We start from the raw sequence: 20,272 nt of genomic DNA, 5'->3' as shown, positions 1-20,272 counted from the left end.
CATCCTAAACTCGATGTTAACATCCATCAACACTTCACAGTAATTGTACAGGCCTTATAATTTATTGAGAGCTTTCCATGATTCATTGTCGAATTTAGTACGAAGGGAACTCGAAATTAGAATGTTTTTTTTTTCTCGTTTCCTTTAACGTGCCTAAACTGTATTTCGTAACGACTTTAGCGCGACGTAGACATAATTAAAACTAATTTTACGGTTTAATCTCACGTTTACAAAATTTTATTGTATTATATTCGATGTTTAGAATTCTTTACAGTTTTCGTCTACACGTAGATAATGTAAGAATTATTTTTATTATAAACTACATATCTATATATTAATACGTGAAACAAAAACTTTGTACCCCTTTTTACGAAAATTGCGCGGACGGAGGAGTATGAAATTCCTCACACATAAAGAAAATATAGAGAAGGAGTGCACAATGCTAATATTTTTTAAATGAATGCATAAAAGATACTTTAAATCAATGAAGAAAACATTACACATACTACGATGTATTTGACACAACACATACATAAAAATATACTCTTTGTTTACTGTCAATTGGGAAACTTTTGTTATTGTTTAAAGTCTGTGGTCGAATTGAAAATAGATTAATATTGTTTTTCTTTAATATTATTGATCTATAGTGCAGTTTTGGCGAATACTGTGATTATATTATCGAAATATAATAGTGTTTGACAATAGAACCATAATAATGTTTAAGCTTATAATTTCAATTAATTATAGTCGAATATCGACTACTGCGGTGCCACTAGTATGTGTATTATTGATCAAACTGGTCTTATTAGTTAGTAATCGACGTTGCTCAAGGACATGAGCATTACAAGGTGCATAGTTTAATTAAGTCAGTGTCTACCGCTGGAGCCTCATTTCAAATCACCTTTGAACACGGTTGTGGCGCTCGGGAAACATACGGGAGTAATTATCTGGGTCAAGTGGTACTTACAAAAATGTCGAGGTATTGTGGTTAACTAAAAACATAATTCCTACAATTATACTGTGTATATCGCTACTGAATATGACTAATTGGGAGCTCCAATGACTAAACGAACGAGACGATAAAAATCAGGTACATAATTAATTGAAATAAAATAAAATAGACATCCTCAAAAAAAAAGAAATACATTCGGAACTAACACGTGGAGGGATTTATTCGTCATTTAGCTTAACGCGTGCTGAATTATCTAATTGAGAACTGTCTTTAAATATTCTTCGTGAATAGCATTTTTCGTAAATCAGTTCAATGCTTCTGTTTATGTCCCTAATAACTGACAGTATTATTTACCATCATTTTGAAGTAATGATAACTTCTTTGACGTAATCCAAACTATCCAAACTCCCCATCCTCCCTTGTTAATAAACTAGTTCGCGCCCGTCAGCAATTTGGCAAAATATCAAGCGTTGAAACCGTTCAAAATTCGGGGAGAGCGTTCGTTCATTTAGGGGAAATGTCAAGTGATATGATTGTCGTCTCTGAAGAGCAAAATATTTTGTCATACGATCATTCGAGTTGCTAATTGGTTTTTAATGAGCAAAGTTCGATAGGGAAAGTTTGTTTAAATGTATATCTCATTTTGACGGGAAGGGATGTTGATTTAACGACATCTAAATTTAGTAGCATGTTAATGTGGGAATTGTCAAGGGAAATTCTTAAAGATGAAACAGCAATAATAAACAGACTCAAAGAAGAATACTTGTTGTGTTAGTTCATACTTTTTGAGACACGCTGGCGGACATGCCGGTTTTATTATCTGAATACAAGAACGACCTGCACTTGGTGTCTAACTGTTACGATAACCGATAGACATTGAATACAACACAACGCAGATATAAGCATACCGATGGTATTTAACCTAGCGACCTTTTAATACGACTACCATTCATCAGTTAAAATAAAATTTTGGGGGCTTACTTCCATGTAATGTATCAATTATTAACTCCTTAATGAAACTCTACTATTATACCCGTATAAAAAGGTAGTTTTAAACCCTAACACAATTGAAACTTGGCTTCAACACATTTCAGGATAAAAAGACGTATTCAAGCCATTGTATCAATAAGTTCCATCACTAAGCACTAGGTGTGCCATTCTGCTTATTTAGAGCAATGAATAAAATAATATATAATAGGATTACCAATCACTCAAAGGTTATTGATCATTTGAATCATTCATTAGTTCGTTCACGCCTCTAATAATTATAATCGACCGTCGCTTCCGTTTCAATGAGTATTATAGGATGTACCTACATACTGATAATAAAATTAATGTATGTAATAGACTTAATGGGTACTTGAGACTATTCAGTCGTATAATCATTGGAGGATCGTAACTAAGAACACCAATGCAATGCTCTCTTGTGCTTTTGTTTTATGCTTTTTTTGTGACACTAATCTCTCGAAGAGATCATGGTCCACTTAGCATTGAGTAGCTACTGAAGATAACACAAAGGAAATGCGACCACTCACCATGGCGCATAAGGCCTAATTCGCAATGGTGTTAGATTAAATCTGTACCACACTTCACTTCTATTTGTGACTCACAGAAATCCCCTTCCTTTTTTATGGTTAGGAGGACCGATAATCTTTCGCCTACTCGTTAGGCGTTAGGCGGGGTATATTAGAGTTGAACCGACTTTTTTTTTCTGAGTCCAGGCCGAACCTCCTATGAGGTCCCCGCGCCTGGAGGGTATGTGGGACTGACCCACGACTGCGAAACCGCGGACCCAAGGATGTTTTCAGGGCCCTACCCACTAAACGACTCCCCTGCCCTCAAAATAACCTTTTTTAACCAGCCTTCGAACCTCGAGTAATATAGAACCCAACCGAGACTTGTAGCAGGAGAAAATGGAGTAATTCGCAAAAAGCGCATTTTTGCCTACCACCTTAATCCACCCTGGATGCCGAACCGAACCAGCACTGAATGAAATAAAATAAAATAAAAAGATGTGTGGTAGATATTATAAAAATAATAATTTTAAGTTCTATTCGAGGTATAAAGAAAATAATTATTCAGGTATACATTTTTTATTATGATTATGATTTTTTATTGATAAAAATAAAAATAATCGCACGGGTCAATCACTCCGTAGTGCAAAGAAGCAGCCTCGCCCTGGGGGAACCGTCTGGATGATCACGGTATCCCTCTACGCCAAGAAGGTCTGTCAACTGTGTAACATCTCGTCACTGCAATTCAGGAATTGTTGAATTTACGTGCAGCGACATCTGTTGATAACAAACTAAATAAAAAAAGTGTCGTGACAACTTTTCGTAAGAATTTTTTCCGTCTAGCCCCCTTTCACAACGCGCGATAAGGAACTTCGTTCCAATATCCTCATATTACATTTTTTTGGTCTGTACCCCGGATAAGCTTGAAAAAGGCCAACAGCTATTTACAGCTATATTCTTTATAAAATTCACAGAATGAAGTCAAAAGTTTTCATTTTACTAATGATTTTTCTACCGATCGTAATGTAATACAATTTAAACAGCAGATGCGCGGATTCAACGATGTCGCGTGGGACTACTGAGCCACTTTGCCTTTAGATAGTGCTTTCGCTAAATTTGAGTTAAAACTACCTACTTGTTATAACTAAAAATATTCAAATCTATATATATATAAATGAATCGCTGTTCGTTAGTCTCGCTAAAACTCGAGAATGGCAGGACCGATTTAGCTAATTTTGATCTTGAATTATTTGTGAAAGTTCAGAGAAGCTTTAAAAGGTAATTAAATGAATGAAAATGCTCGGATTTAAATCAAGATAACAATTTTGTTTTTCCTTTAATATGTTCCCCGTCGCACAGATTCCTTTTGTTTGTTTTAAGTTTATTTTGTACAAAAGTTTAGGTCTTTTATTTATCGATTGAGGCACTATGAAGTCTGCCGGGTCAGCTAGTCTAGTTAGTAAATGTAGTTACTTGTGAGTACTTTTAGTATTATTGCCATTTATTTTATCAACATCGCCGAGAACTGAGTGAGATAACCAAAATTTAATAATCGATAATCGAACAAAGAACACGTTTCGATTCTCTCACTCTGAATAAGCCACTTGAGAATTGATTCAAATTAGTCAATCCCTTAAACTGATCTTTTCGAGTCAGTCAATATTCACTGAACTGTACTTCGTTCCGTGTCAAATGTAACAATACTGTGCCTCTACAGAATTCAATTTAAAACGATTAACATAAAAATATTGGATGTCAAATTAAGGCCCAGGATTGATTTTGCACCAAAATGTAACATTTGAAACAAAGGAACTGAGGCCTTTTTTTCCCTACCTAAGCTTTTAGCTTTGAGAGGCCGAGCGAGTAGGTGAACTCACGGGGCTCTAACCTTGGGGCGTTGCTAACTAGCTCTAGCAAGAACAGTGCCTCGCAGAATCAATCACCGACCCACTGAGAAGATCCGGTGAGAACCTCAGTGGGCTGTGTCTATGGGTTAGTTTACTCGCCGAACGCTTCGTCGCAAGCGACGGGCTCGACGGGAACGGTGGCTGGTGCGTTAAGTACCTAAAAGCACCATTAGTGGATCGGGAGGATCCGAAATGAAGTGTTTAGGGCGACATTGACTGTTTACCATTCAGTCCGCAGGATTGGGTATGCTGAGGCCTTTAGTGCAATATGAGATTTTGTCGCTTGAAGTAATCTCTACGAAACAAAGCAAGTTGGAATTTTTTTAGAAACACGAGGAGCCCCTACATCTCTATATTACCAATTAGTTTACAAAACATTATGGTGTATATTCAATCGATTTTGTTTAACTCCTGTTTTAACGAGTTTTAATCGACCTTTTTTTTCCAGGTAAACCCAATACCTTAATATGACGAGAACATCATCAGTAAGTCGAAATAAATCAAATTATATTCGTTGTATTTTCGTTTAGTTCGAGTAAGTTTTTTATGGATGGTAATTCGACTCACAATAGCGAAGTGGAATATAAATGTATATTTCTTGTAATTAGGGACATAATGTCGCCTATTCGTTCACTCGCTGGTCCATAAACTATCAGTCGATTTATAAATTTTTTGGTCTACCCACGATCACACTGCTGTATTTCAGATCACATGATAAAAATTTCATTCGTGTTCCAAAAATCGATCCATCCAAATATTTTTCATTTACTTTTTATTTCATCTATCTTTTTTTCATTCAAATCTGTTAATGACTCAAAAGTCTAGGTTACCAGGTCATAAAATTCCCTGAAAAAAATCAAATCTGTTACATAAATATGAATAAGCACATTATAGCTCTCGTGATCACGTGGACAACTAAGTGTTATTCGTCGACATTAGAATATTGTGCCAACTACCGCCTATTTTTCTTTCTAGACTTTTTACCCTCCATTTCGCGCATAACTCTATCAGAGCACTGAAGTCTGACATGCGGAAATTATACGACTCGCGAAAACCGAAGAAGATGCTAAACATACAAACTTTCTCATTTATAATTTTATTATATAGTAATATCGATTACGGAGGACAAACATATTAAAATACAATTTATAAGTAACAAACAGGCAGTTAAATCTTAGAGCTAAACTTCATCGATTTCTTATGGTTTTAACATTACTCAGAATGAATCGTGGTCGAACTCCACTGTTATTGTATAAAATTTAATGAATAATTTATTAATAATTGTTGGCTAACATAAATACGTGGCTCTCTCTTAACGAACTTTTTCATTTAAAATACAATCCGGGCTCTGCACAAGAAAATATTTGAAGTTAAAATTTCTCATTTTTTTATTTCAATGGGCAGATGAAGCCACTATGTATCTACTGTTTAGTGGTTACTAAAGTCTATAAAGCATGAAAGAATGTATGCGAATTTCTAAATAGAGTCAGTAGCCCACCTGGTATTAAGTGGTTTACTGGAGCCCATAGACATCTACAACGTAAATGCGCCACACACCTTGAGATATAAGTTCTAAGGTATCAATATAGTTACAATGGCTGTCGCACCCTTCAAACCGAAACGCATTACTGCTTCACGGCAGAAATAGGCAGAAATGAGAAATATGATCATAAGCCCATGCTAGCTGCCAATACGCCCATGCAACAATTAATGGCGAAAGCGGTAATAAGAAGATCAAGCAATGGCGGATGAGTTAAGGGGATATAGTTGGTGACTGGGTTCACATTCCCAATTACTGGATCCTCTAACTTGATTCACATCATCATCATAGTTGGTGACTCTTGGCAGAGCAGTCGTTGGTCATATGAAATCCTTGTTTATTAAAGCCTTGACAGCTGTTCTCCATAGTTCGCGAACTGAGGCTTGGCGCATGCATTCGTTAAGTGGAGTGTAAGAGTAAGGATTTTCATCTGATCAGTCCAGCGCATAGGGTTTCGTCCACGAGGTCTTTTACCATTGACCCTATCCTGAACAACAAGTTTCTCGATAGACTCTGCTGGCCGTCGCGATACATGTCTAAAAATATTGGAGAATCCTGGATCGCACTGTTAATGACAACCTTTGAAAGATATTAAGTTTTTCTTGGTGCACAAGTTTCATAACAATACCGTGAAATAATAAAACATTACTTTTACAGTTTAATCTCAATTAATCAGAACACGAAATGTCGAAAATAGTAAATGTGAATTTAAACTCTAAAAGTAGTTATAATTATGAGTACAACTCGCAAAAACCGAACAAAAAACGAGTACACCATTAGTACTTTTGCTAATTTACCGGTGGATGTTCGTACTGTTGTATGTATCTGTACTGTTCTATATCTGCCGCGAAGTAGTCCCGCGTTCCAATCTGAAGAGTGGGAAAAGCTTATTCTCTCTCAAGGATTTCACTTTTGCATATTCGTCGTCATTAACATTGCTTTTAATAAGCCGTATTTAAGTACACCTGCTACGTTGCTCAACTTCGACAATAAATAATAATATTTACCGAACATTTCGCGAGTTTCGGTCAAACGCTTTTAGGGTTCGCACGCATTAATTTTACGATTCATTTTTTCATTACGCTCGAGCACGTCGTGAATCAGAACGGGAAAGTACCACCACCCTGCATATTCTACACAGCGTTGCTGAATTAACTCCTAATTGCTCAATATGGAGCAATTAGGAGTAACTATATAGTTGAAATTTTTACATCACGTCTCAAGATGACCTTGAAGTGACATGGAGACGTGGCGGCATCCACGTTGTTATATCTTTGATCTCTTTTTTTCGCCTTCCTAATCGTTGGTAGCCTAAGCTATTCCAAGTACGTCCGCTCTGTTAAGTAAGCTCACAGGGCTCACCGTGAGAGAACTTGCTAACGATAGCCATAGCGACAGTGCTTCGCTGAATCTACCATCGGATCGCCATTGGTACCTACCGAGAAATCTGGTCTCCGATCACCACTAAACACCAGATCCATCTGATCATGTGGAAAATTACAAAAAAGCTAATGAACTAACTATAGGAGTCAACAACAATGGCTTCGAGATGAGATGTTTTGTCATAGTTTACACGAAACAGTAATAAAGCATTGCTGATTTCTTTAATGGGCGAAAACACTCCATTGGCGATTGGAGAATGACGATTTATGTGATTAAAATAAGTCTCTATTTTTATTGAAGTTATACTTCTTTAGGCGCGTTATGAAAAATTGATGAGAGTGAAATTTTACGAGGCGCGCGCACCGTGACACAAAATTAACAGAATGAAGTTGCCCACTAAATCGCTCATTACAATACGACCGACGTAAATTGGCGAGTCTGAATATAGCGGCTGGTGAACTTTCCGAGCCGTACCGAGAATTACCGAATTTATACGATGTCAAGAAAAGGGATGTCCAATATGCGTGTTTTAGGATGTTGTTCAATCGATTTTTTTTCAATTTAATTAAAATTTAAATTAAAAAAAAGAAATAAATTTAATAAAAATAAAGTATAACTTCTTACGCGCGTACATAAGTACACGCACCCTTTTTTTCGAGATACATAACCCTAAAAAGTAATACCTCTATTAGCTTTTACTTCTGTTCTATTCAAACACAGAGACTATTGTTTGATGAAAGATTTAAAAATACAAATTCTGTTAAAATTAAGTTGCTAAACTAAAGTTGTGTTATTCGCAAAATTATTAAAGCGAAAATAGTTTAAAATGATTTAATTATTATTAGAATACCTGAAATGTTTTTTTTATGTTGAATGTTACTTAGTTTAGATTCCTTAGAAATTGCTTACCTATTGTTCAAACTTCAAAAGTTTGTAATGAATACTTTTTTATACTTCTATAGCGTAAACAGTAATTTGGGCCCTATTATTAATTGGTTGCTGGAGGTTATAGGCACTGTAAGCATCACAAGGTAAATTCTGCAATCCAGCTCGACACATAAGATCGAATTTTCAATTGCATTAAGCTTATATTGCTCAGAGCATATGCAAATTGTTATTTAATGATCGACTACTAAATAGAATAAAACGTATTATACTATCTTCCTATTCGATGCCCTAAATTTTATTAACTGAAGTGTTAATAATGAATAATATTAAATGGTAATATGTCTGAATTTATTTCCTAAATCATTATCAACTGAAACCTGTCAATACACCGACTCATTCTCGAATACCTACTTAAATTAATTTCGAAATCAAAATGGTCACCTGATTGTTACGCGCAAATAAAATAAATAACATTCTTCAAAACAATAATCATCGTTTATGTAACCCAGCTGGTTATTTTTCATTTTTTTGAATCATGGACGTTTTCTAAATCCTGTATGTAGCCCTTTTGCCAGGTTTGTATGTAGCCATTTTGCCAGGTTGCCAGGCCATTTTACAGTCTCATATTGAAGTCTATATACATTTTGACACTAAGATTATAATAATGCATATTACCCTATTGTCACAAATTGGAACTAATAGCTCCAAATAACAATAACTTAAATACTAAAAATAGTATGTATTTTTTGACAATACAGATTATTGTATGAAATAGACAGATTATGATGGATATGAAACAGTGTTATCGATTTATATTTCCGTCAATAATACACATATGCTCGATCAATGCCTTGAAACACTTTCAGTTGCAACTAATGCGTGTATGAACGATATTTATCCATCTTTTAAATAAACATATCATTCAGTAAAAATCGATACAGCAGCTATAAAATCACTTAGGCTGAGATAAATTCTGCTTATCTATATATTAATACGTGAAGCAAAAACTTTGTACCCCTTTTTACGAAAATTGCGCGGACGGAGCAGAATGTAATTTCCCACACTTATAGAGAATAATAATATAGAGATGGAATGCAGAATGTTAATATTGTTTTAAATTATGCATAAAAAATACTTTAAATCAATAAATAAAAACATTACGCACAGTACCATGTGTTTGACACACACACGCATGCATATGATTTATTTATTGTCAAACTTTTCTTATTGCTTATAGTCTGTGGTCAAATTGAGAATAGAGTAATATTCTTTGTCTTTATTAGTATTTGTCGACTACCAGGAGACCACTAGTTCTTATAAATGTGACCATTGAAATATTTACGATCATTTAATTCAGCTCTGGAGTCAAACCATTCCGAAGGGGACAGACAGGAGGAGACTCCGGATGCGTTCCATTGAGATGAAATTCCCTGCCACGTGCAGATGGAACCCACTATAAAGGTTTTAATAGGAATTCGTATGCCGACGCCCGCTAAATGGTCGAGGCGAGATAAAACGAATCATGATTAAAAACCAGCTAGACGCCTAATTCAATGGTAATTTGCTTCAGTTCTATCATTATTCAGAATAGTTTCTGAGGTCACGAAGGACCACAAATTGTTTTTTAATCATGTGCAAAACTTGTACGTACTTGTACGCAATACCTATTTTATTGTAGTAGTAGTTTTATTTTTCCAACTGGAAAGGGAAGGTGTCGTGCCATGCCGCCTAATGATTTATGTATATATTTTTTTCTTTTATGAAAAATGATAATATGAAGTGAAATGAAGTTGATTAATATGAAACATGGCATAACATGAGAAGAGATGAAATGATATGGGATGTAATATAATCTCAGTAAAACGGTGGTCATTTACTGAGACTTTTTCAGTGGGCTTTTTGAGGATCCCGAGAAGTGACGTCCAGCGGCTTTCTTTTGATTTTCCCACATTTGTGCACAGATACTAAACAGTTAATAAACCACCTTTATTACGCATGTAAACCTGAAGAATCACTAAATAGATAAAATAAAACAAATCACACAGCTTCACTCCTTGCGTTCCCGCCAAAATAGTTCGTATTTTATTTTTCGAAAAAATGTCAAAGGGAATTCTAATATTTAGTAAGCATTTAACATTCGTTCTTGACAAGACGAAAGAGGTGAACGTTCACACTCCATTTGCCCGCCGATGTACAAACTACGGGCCAATGGGCTAGAAATATGAATTCGTTGCCAGCCTCGGGTGCTCTGTGCATAGATGTTTCGCTGTGTTTATTTTTAGTAGCGATATTTTTGAATGGACGTTTCATTGAATAAAAGCATCTAAACTATCATTGAAAGTGTTACCCTAACGAATTTTAGATGAAGCAAAATTTTCATGCGTAAACCTATCTGCGTTTATATCACAGAAGTATCCAGATTTATTTATTTTTTATCAGAGATTAGAAAAGAGTCAACTAAGAGACAGACACGGAGATAGATAACTTATAAAATAAAACAAATTGTTTTCGTAAACTACACCTAATTTTAACATGGTATAAGTTTTGAAACTAGTTTTACAAGATGTCAAAGCGAACCGCTTATTTCATACACGCTGCCGTACTAACTATAACTCTTTTAGAAAGAGCACCGTAAGTTATTGTGAGTAATTTTATGACGAAGTTTCGTTTCGGAAGAAAAATTCGAACTTCCGTCAGATACAACAAAGGAATCAGCTTATTTCTTTTAATCCTACATCCTTTAACTGTTAACAAGTAGCAAAGTGCGTTGTAAGCCAGTACGGATGGTTATCGTTATTCTGATAATTTCTACCACGAACCAATATCGCGTTTCGGGAGGTAGGTTCCGAATATCTATCGAAGGCGCTAATAATGTTGCGGTTTCTAACAACTTAATATCAAGCAAAGTCATGCAAAGCTCATGAATACTAATGAAAACGATCACTAATAGCAAACAAACAGATATGCATACAAATTTATCAAACAACAACAAAAAACCCAATTAAAAACCATTGCATCAGAAAACAACATTTGTTTAACATCAGCCGTTACAAGTGCTTTCCAATTTCAAAACTATATACCGATATTTCCCGAAAATATCCGAACGCGTCCGATTTCGGCCGAACGGGCCGCTCCGAAAATAGACGAACGCACGCCGACGCACCGCCGACGTAATTGGTGACCCTATTACCGAAATGTCTAAGTTCTAAAGTTAGATTTTATGATGAACAAGCCCAGTTCGCTCTACTAAGACAAGTGCGTGCTGATTTGCCTTATTGGCTGACTGCCTTATTTCAATTCGAATTACGTTCTAAAAGCCGATTACTTTTTTGGATAAAATTAGACTGGTTCAGAATGTTTACTATGTTTTCTATGAAATAATATAATGAAAACAAAAATAGCGAGATAAAACCCTAAAAGTAATTTTAATTATGTCTTTTATTTTTTATTATTATTTTTTATTTTATTATTTATGACTTTTGTTATATAAAACACAAGTCCGGCCTCGCGTGCAGTGCTGCTCCCATCTCTGGGCCGGAGCTCCCAAATACCAGCTTCTTCCATTTGACTCCATACAGAAGAGGGCCGTTCGGATTGTCGATAATCCAATTCTCACGGATCGTTTGGAACCTCTGGGTCTGCGGAGGGATTTCGGTTCTCTCTGTATTTTGTACCGTCTGTTCCATGGGGAGTGCTCTGAGGAATTATTCGAGATTAGACCATCATCTCGTTTTTACCATCGCACCGCCCGCCACCGGAGTAGAGTTCATCCATACTACCTGGGGCCACTGCGGTCATCCACAGTGCGTTTCCAGAGGTCTTTTTTGCTAAGTACCATCTGTCTATGGAATGAGCTTCCCTCCACGGTGTCTCCCTAGCGCTATGACATGTCCTTCTTCAAACGAGGCTTGTAGAGAGTATTAAGCGGTAAGCAGCGGCTTGGCTCTTCCCCTGGCATTGCTGAAGTCCATGGGCGACGGTAACCACTCTCCATCAGGTGGGCCGTATGCTCGTCTACCTACAAGAGCAATATAAAAAAAAGTCTACCACTCGGAAAAAACTGAAGAAAAAACTACATATATAAATAAACTATTCCCTTACATATTTAAATTACAAAAACGAGAACCATCCTTTACCCCGGGTCGGGTCAAAATCCAAAATTATATTCAACTATTTCCGTCTCTGACGGCATATCCTATGGCGTTCATTTATACTTGTTTACGTGTTCTAAACCTCATTTCAATCACGTTTCACCGATATTAATAGTATTATTGTTAATCATAATACCTAATATTGGCGGCGTATTATTCTGTAACATATACCGGAGCTGTTAATAAATATTACAAGCGTAATTACGTTGAGTAACTAAATGCAAAATCGCTTTATTTATTTATTTTATTATTATTAGTGGTCATAGGTTAACAAAGATGGTGCTTAATCTATATATTAATACGTGAAGCAAAAACTTTGTATCCCTTTTTACGAAATTTGCGCGGACGGAGGAGTATGAAATTTTCCACACCTATAGAGAATATAGAGAAGAAGTGCACAATGCTAATTTTTTTTTTAAATAATGCATAAAAGATACATTAAATCAATAAAGAAAACATTACACACACTACATACCATGTATTTGACGCACACACGCATGCATACTATTTATTGTCAAACTTTTGTTCTTGACGTCTGTTGTCAAATTGAGATTAAATATTGTTTGTCTTTGATAATATTTTTTATAGTGTAGTCTTGGCGAAATTTGTGATTATAGAAGTATAAAATACAATCATAATAGTGTACAAACTTACAATTCCAATTAATTATAGTCGAATTTCGACTACTGTGGGACCACTAGTATTAATAAATGTATCACTACGTCCTGCGAGTAAAGCGTACAAATATATGTTTTTATGTAACTCTATTCTAATGTTATCGTCTAAATATTCTGACTTAGTAGTAGTAAGCCTTATCTAATAAAAATATTTGCAATGTTTCGTTGGGTATAAACTAAATCTTACAGCCCTTTGGTTAATATCAGATGATACTGAAAAACGTGTGGATTTAATATAAGTTGAAAGAATTCAGTTTTTTTTACATTCCTAAAATATATTTACCAAAAGTTAAAAGTTTATGGACCGTCAACGTAGTTAGTGCCTTCGCTTAAAACTTTCCGAGATTTTGCGGCTGTTTTTCAAACAATGAATGATAATGGAAAACTTCAAATACTTCTTAAAAATATAGCACTTAAGAAACACAGAACATTTACGAGTGACGCGCGTACTTTTTTATGGCTAAGTTAATGGCACGAAATCATGACCCAGCTAGCGCTAAGTGAAAATCAGAGCCCATGGACATCACCAAAGTGAATGCCGTCACTTACCCTGAAATATGAGATCTAAGTCTCAGTTCAAGGGCTGCCCCACTTTTCGAAGAAGACCGAAACTCATTACTGCTTCGCGGCAGAAATAGGCAGGGTGGTGGTACCTACCCGTGCGGACTCACAAGGCGCCGTATGACTAGTAACTACGCAAATTATAATTTTTGCGGGTTTGATTTTTATTACACGAACTTATTCACTTTTTTCGTTATTATTTCAAATGAGACTCAATTTAGGTATGGGAGATTCGAATAGTCGTGAAGAGAACGTTGTCAGACGTGAAAATAAATGAAAATCAAATTTTAATCTTCACGGACTTTAATTTGAAATGTTTTGAAAATATGAAATTATAAGACAAACGCGAGATATTTGATTTTAAATCGTCAGTCTTGAGTATCGACAATTATTAGGCAAAAATATAGAAAACTGAACCCCAATAACGAAATAATCCAAAACTAATTAGGCATGCTAATTAAACAAAAAAATACATGTGTGCAATTCACACGTGGTAGAAGTGAAACCTTCCAAAATTAATATACAATTATCCTAAACGTCTTAAGTATATGTAAAATTTTGTCATTAGTAAATAATTGTAAGGTAGCGCCCTCTGTGAATTGATATTTTAATTTCACGTATAATCCTAAATTAAAATTCACTACAAGAGCTTTCATACACACGTTAGTATTAAAAAATCTCACAGATGGCGCTGTATTAAATAGTATGTATATTTCTGTCTCATTCTTTGCTGGCTTCATCTTCATTTTTGTATTTGTGTCTCTTACCTGTCGTTTTTTCCGTTGCATCCGGTTTGAAATCACAACGATTCTAAAGAAGTTTTCACTTCAAAACCATTTCTGTAAAGAACAAAAACACTGACAAATATTAACGTAGTGTGTAAATAATATATCATTTTTATTTTAAATACGAACCAAGCTAAATACAGATGTCAACACGTGATATCACAATCTGATAGTAAGCTTGTTGTAAAATTTGGCCCCAAATGACGTCAATCGCATAGTTTTATCCTTATCCCACATTATATGGGGTGTGTGCAGCATGTCCCATTTTCCATTCAGGCCTATCATACGCTATCTGTGCCCTCACACCCTCCTCTCGCATATTGTCTTTCATACAGTCCATTTAAGTCTTCTAAGTATGGATTACTGTTCTTTCCCTTATAATGGTTATTAATTGCAGTTGCTATCAATGAATATGAAAGAGTGAATCCATTTGCTTATATATAGTTGTCGTTTATCTATGCCTTTATTCATAGAACTCCTCATCTGTCCTCGAAACGCCGTGGAAGGGGAATGAGGCTCTTACGTCGGCAGAAGATGGGTGAAATTCCGCCCACGGTGACACTGTGGATAGACTCTACGCTCGATAGACCATCCGAGGGATTGGCCAGTAATTGGGATCGCAATTGCAATGTGGCCCGCCGAGATTAAATCCTCCACGTCCTGATCGGACTGGGACGGACATGTCTCGCCCCAGTTGCGAATGTCACATCTCCATTTGAAATTATCAACGAGCGCCCCCTCTTTCAACTCCCAAAGCAATAAGTACATGTTTCACTGGTGATGTATTCATAGAATCTAATATTGAATTCAATAAATTCAACGTAATGGTAGCGCGATACGTTAAACTTCAAACAATGAATTACATATATTGCGTAGGCGACGCATTCGATTGATTCCGATTATTTCGAACATCCGAATACTTTTATTCGATTGCGTCATTATGAAAGCATATTTCTCATAGTCCTTGTAAATATAATTGAATAGGGGGGATCGTGACTTTTTGGAGCGATGATTCTTAGAGCGGTTTGGAGTGGAAGCTGGCTGATAGTAATCGTCACGTAACTCAAAAGCGTTTTGCTCAACTGTTTACGTAATATTAAAGAATTTTCATCTTAAATACAACCATACTAAGCTAACATACATACATATAAGCTTCGCTGAACTATTAACTGTACGAGTATACTTTTATTTAACTTTACTAATAATTACATTAGCGTGTAAGTTAAAAATGAATTAATGCAATTCAGTAGTACCTACTTTAATTTGCCGATGTTTTTATTTCACCATTCAACATTGTTCTTTATTGTTATACATACAATACTTCACTACATAGTATAAAATAAAGTCGCTTTCTCTGTCCCTATATCTGTCTGTCCCTATGTATGCTTAAATCTTTAAAACTACGCAACGGATTTTGATGCGGTTTTTTTTTTAATAGATAGAGTGATTGAAGAGGAAGGTTTATATGTATAATAACATCCATTAAATAGTGAAAAAATCAATAATAAATTACAGTTTCCGAAGCGAAGCGAGGGCGGGTCGCTTGTTAAAAATAAAATTAAATAAACTCTTTGATATTCAGGAATATCTTTCGTGACGGTGATCTAATTTAAGTTAGTAAACTAGTTAAATGGTCTCACTGTTCTACAGTCGGTAATTGGTCACCGGAGACTATAGGCGCCACAACGTGTATACCACCACTCAACTTTGGACATAAGGTTGAAATTCCAATGGTACGGTATTACTTCTAACTTCCCGATAAACCAAAACGGATCCATAATACGTCCTTAGAAAAGCTTTAGACTTTAACTAGAGGTGGAGCTAGGTAGCTTAGCTAGGTGTTATATCTATGCAATATTCTTAGCCGTAAACACATCAATTAAATTTAAATGATTTTTTTTGTTGTTGCTTAAATGGGTGGACGAGCTCACAGTCCACCTGGTGTTAAGTGGACCTGGTGTTACTGGAGCCCATAGACATCTACGACGTAAATGCGCCACCCACCTTGAGATATAAGTTCTAAGGTATCAAGTATAGTTACAACGGCTGCCCCACCCTTCAAACCGAAACGCAATTACTGCTTCACGGCAGAAATACGCAGGGTGGTGGTACCTCGCGGACTCACAAGAGGTCCTACCACCAGTAAGAAGCGTGTTTACAAAGTTCCTTACAATTACGATAACTAAAATTAATCTAACTTATAATGTAAGGAAATAATTTCACTCATAACAAACATTAAACAATTAGAATACTTAATCTACTATTAACATTAGCTACAACCAGTAGCAGATTGATTAAGAAGCATTATTTCAACGATTAGCTGTCAATTTGTGTTAGGATAAAATGTGATTAGTGTTTCTATGGTACATTGATCATTAGATCTTTTTTTTTATTGCTTAGATGGGTGGACGAGCTCACAGCCCACCTGGTGTTAAGTGGTTACTTAACACCAGGTGGACACACGTTTCGCGACGAGATGGCCGGTCCATAGAACGCCTCGTTAAACAGGGAAGCGTTGATGGTACAAGACCGCGCAGGAGGCCACCAATGCGGTGGACCGACCAAATTAAAACTGCAGTGGGAGGTCCCCTAAATGAGTACAGTAGAATGGCCTCGAGCAGGGAGAGATGGCGCGACATCGTGAGACGCATCAAGTCTGCCCCTTCCAACACTACATGACGATCACGACCACTCTGTCAAGAGTGACACGACTGAGAAGAAGAAGAAGAAAATGTAATTATTGTTTCTTTGGTACATTGATCATTAGATCATTGCGTATAAATCGCTTATTTGTTTTTACTCGTCAAATAGTAACATTGATTTACATATTCACGTATATTACTTTTAAATCAGTCAGTAAGCAATTACATTTCTTCCTTCATGTTTGTCTTTTATATGTAAATTGCTTTTTCTTATTTATGTGTAAAGAAGCAACATTTTCAATTTTTTTTTTTTTAATAATTATTATTTTATTATAATACATTGTGTATTAATTGTATGTATATTCACGGATATATGCATGTATGTATGTATGTATGTGTACATATATCGACGGAAGGAAGCGAAAATGTCGTAACTTGAAAAAGCCAATTTTATACCAAAGCCATAAATCTATGTATTTATGTTAATATAATCAGATAGGCTTTAGATACCACACCATACCAATTTTCAACTTTCTATATCTATAAATATAATACATATGACATGAATTTATAAAATAGTTTTATGGCTCTGGTGTAAAGTTGGCTTTATAAGTTACAACAATTACGCTTTCTTCCGTCGATATGCATATGTATTTCACTGGATTGGTACACCGCGCGTAGTTCGTTTCCAAAAGATTCTTGTCCACCTGATGGTTGTCTGGAAGAGATCGCTCTTCGCGATAAGACCGCCAATTGTACTTGTACCTATTTAATGTTTTAATTCTACATTGATTTACAATAAAGCCAACCCTATAGCCTAAACACAAGAAAGAACAAACATTCGTAAAAAAATCAGATTAATATGTTCAAGTTTCGGAACAACAAATGTGTAAATTCCAAAGAAAAAATGTTCCCAAACTTTTGTCTTAATGCTCTCAGCGTTTGCGGAGTGGCCGCTGACTTGTTTCAAAGCATTAAAAAGTTTCCAGACGATATAAAACCACGCTTACTATACTTTCTAATGGAATAAAACTAGATTTATCTTCGAACCATTACGAAACTGTAAACACGAGATAAACAGATTTGTATCAAATTTTAATGGTAGTTTTATTTTGTACTAGCGGCCCGCCCCGGCTTCGCTTGGGAAGTAAGTAGCGCACGCGATGTAAAGAATATTAGGTAATTTTTTTACACATTGGGTTATATTATTAGAGTTTCTTTGAGGATCCCTAAATATTATTAGAGTTTCAGTGAGGATCCCTAATTTTTTTTAAATATATTAAATATAGCCTATGCCACCCGGAGATAGCGTAGCTTCCCAACAGTGAAAGAATTTTTTAAATCGGTTCAGTAGTTTCGGAGCCTATTCAATACAAACAAACAAACAAATCTTTCCTCTTTATAATATTAGTATAGATTTCATTCTTTAACGTAATGTCGTATTTTTATTTTATTTATTGTAACCTCGAAATGCAGATAATGCTGTGGTGTTTTTTTAACTTGACCTCAAAGAGCTGGATAGGCGCGCTTTGAAAGATTAGTCCTTAGGCAAGGGCTTAGCAATTGCCGGATTATAATTAATGTTCATGACCAATCATAATCAATAAGGATAGGAGAGTCTGATTGTTTGCAATCAATTGAGAGAAAAACATGAAACATATTAATATTGAATGTGTACATTGAAAACGCCAAAAGTGATATGTTTTCGTATTCAACTCAATTTTTGGCAGGTGTTCAAATGAAAACGCTTTGACGTTTATTTATTGACGGAAAGTTTACATTAAAATTTTGTTTAATTTATCAATGAAATGTAACGGTAATCTTTATTGAATTACTTTTGTAAAGGCTTGTTTATTCGTTTGTTTTTTTAATTAATGAATTCAATGTCAGACCGCCGCCAAGTGGCGTTCGACTTTGAAGTTTTCACACATAATTTTCATCTATCTGCGGCTTGGAAAAGATCAACATTCTGCTTTAAAAACAGCTCGTATATGAATGAAGGATCGGAGCACTAAATTAGAACAGAACGTCATACTGTTTTCATATATTTCACACGTCTGAATCTTAACTCTCAAGCCTTCATTTGATATCTCCTTTTGACATAACCGCAAGATCTTGTTTAAGTTACGTTGTTGTCAATATTATAAACGTATAACACAAAATAATTATACAAACACATCAAATTTATGTTAATCATAGGACATTTGTAGCTATTTACTTAGCACGTCAGATGCTACACGATATACCAATCTACAGATTTCGTCTCATCAATTTGTAGTATACGTAAAGCCTATACTAAAGGTGTTAGGAGACCGCTTCCGAAAACGAAGACAGACTATAGTACTAGCCACCTTTGATGATGGGACGAAAAAAATCGATACTGATTTTTTAAAAAATCATATTTTTAAAACATTTTATTAGCATTATTTACGCTCCATCATGTTGGTACAACTAAATGAAACGATAGTTTCATGAAAGAATACATTACTTCACTAAAAAAAAACTAGCAATGAATCACAAAATCAAAAACAGCTGATGCTCGGGTCAACGAACGCCCGAGCGCGACGTTTCTTTTGCACGCACACCAGCGCAGCGCTCATACCGCGCTCCCCAAAATTTACAACTTTGTAGGTACAAAATTTATGTTTTCGGAAGCGTTCTCCTAACTCCCAGTATATTGCGTCAATTAATTTATTCCGATGACGTTTTCCAACTCTCCTTACAATTGGGCTAAAACGAAAATTCTGGATTACGTTTCGATACATAACGCACCGCTTTCGATCATTTCGAGTTTCCTTCACGTGTTTTTGCATACGTGACTAATATGTACAGAGATAAACAATGTAATTTTTGTCTTCGACAGCTTTGTTGGTCGGGTGTTTTTATTATAAGTAAACGTTTGACGTATGGAGGGTAGAAGTAAAGAGAAACAACAGTCTATATGAAAAGTGTCCGTTGAAATGTATTAAATTAGAGTGGCGCCACATTAGCATCAGGGCATAAATTTTAAAGGAAGCGCCAAATATTATTAGAGTAGGTTCGATAAATACTTTTTCATAAAATGAAATGTTAATAAATCAATAACCGTACCATTCACAGTTTACGAAATAAATTCACTCTAGGTGCTCGTTTTCTTGTCACAATTCTTTAAAGTTATATTTACTACATTATTTTGTATTTGAAATTTTCAATAATTAACTACCTACTTTAGTCGAAATTATATATATTTTTTAACTCTGCATACTTCAGTTTATCTACAATTTCTACATTCA

General features: G+C 35.4%; 1 protein-coding gene across 1 annotated transcript in view; it reads left to right on the top strand.

Annotated features, from left to right (window-relative positions):
• The window catches only part of LOC101743610 (GTP-binding protein REM 1), a 136,116-nt gene that overhangs the window by 57,624 nt on the left and 58,220 nt on the right, over positions 1–20,272 (top strand). The window lies entirely within an intron of this gene.

This window comes from Bombyx mori, chromosome 11 (assembly GCF_030269925.1).
Source record: "Bombyx mori chromosome 11, ASM3026992v2".
NCBI classification, from domain to species: domain Eukaryota; kingdom Metazoa; phylum Arthropoda; class Insecta; order Lepidoptera; family Bombycidae; genus Bombyx; species Bombyx mori.
The sequence above is the reverse complement of the archived record's forward strand: the minus strand, read 5'-3'. Positions and strand labels throughout refer to the sequence as shown.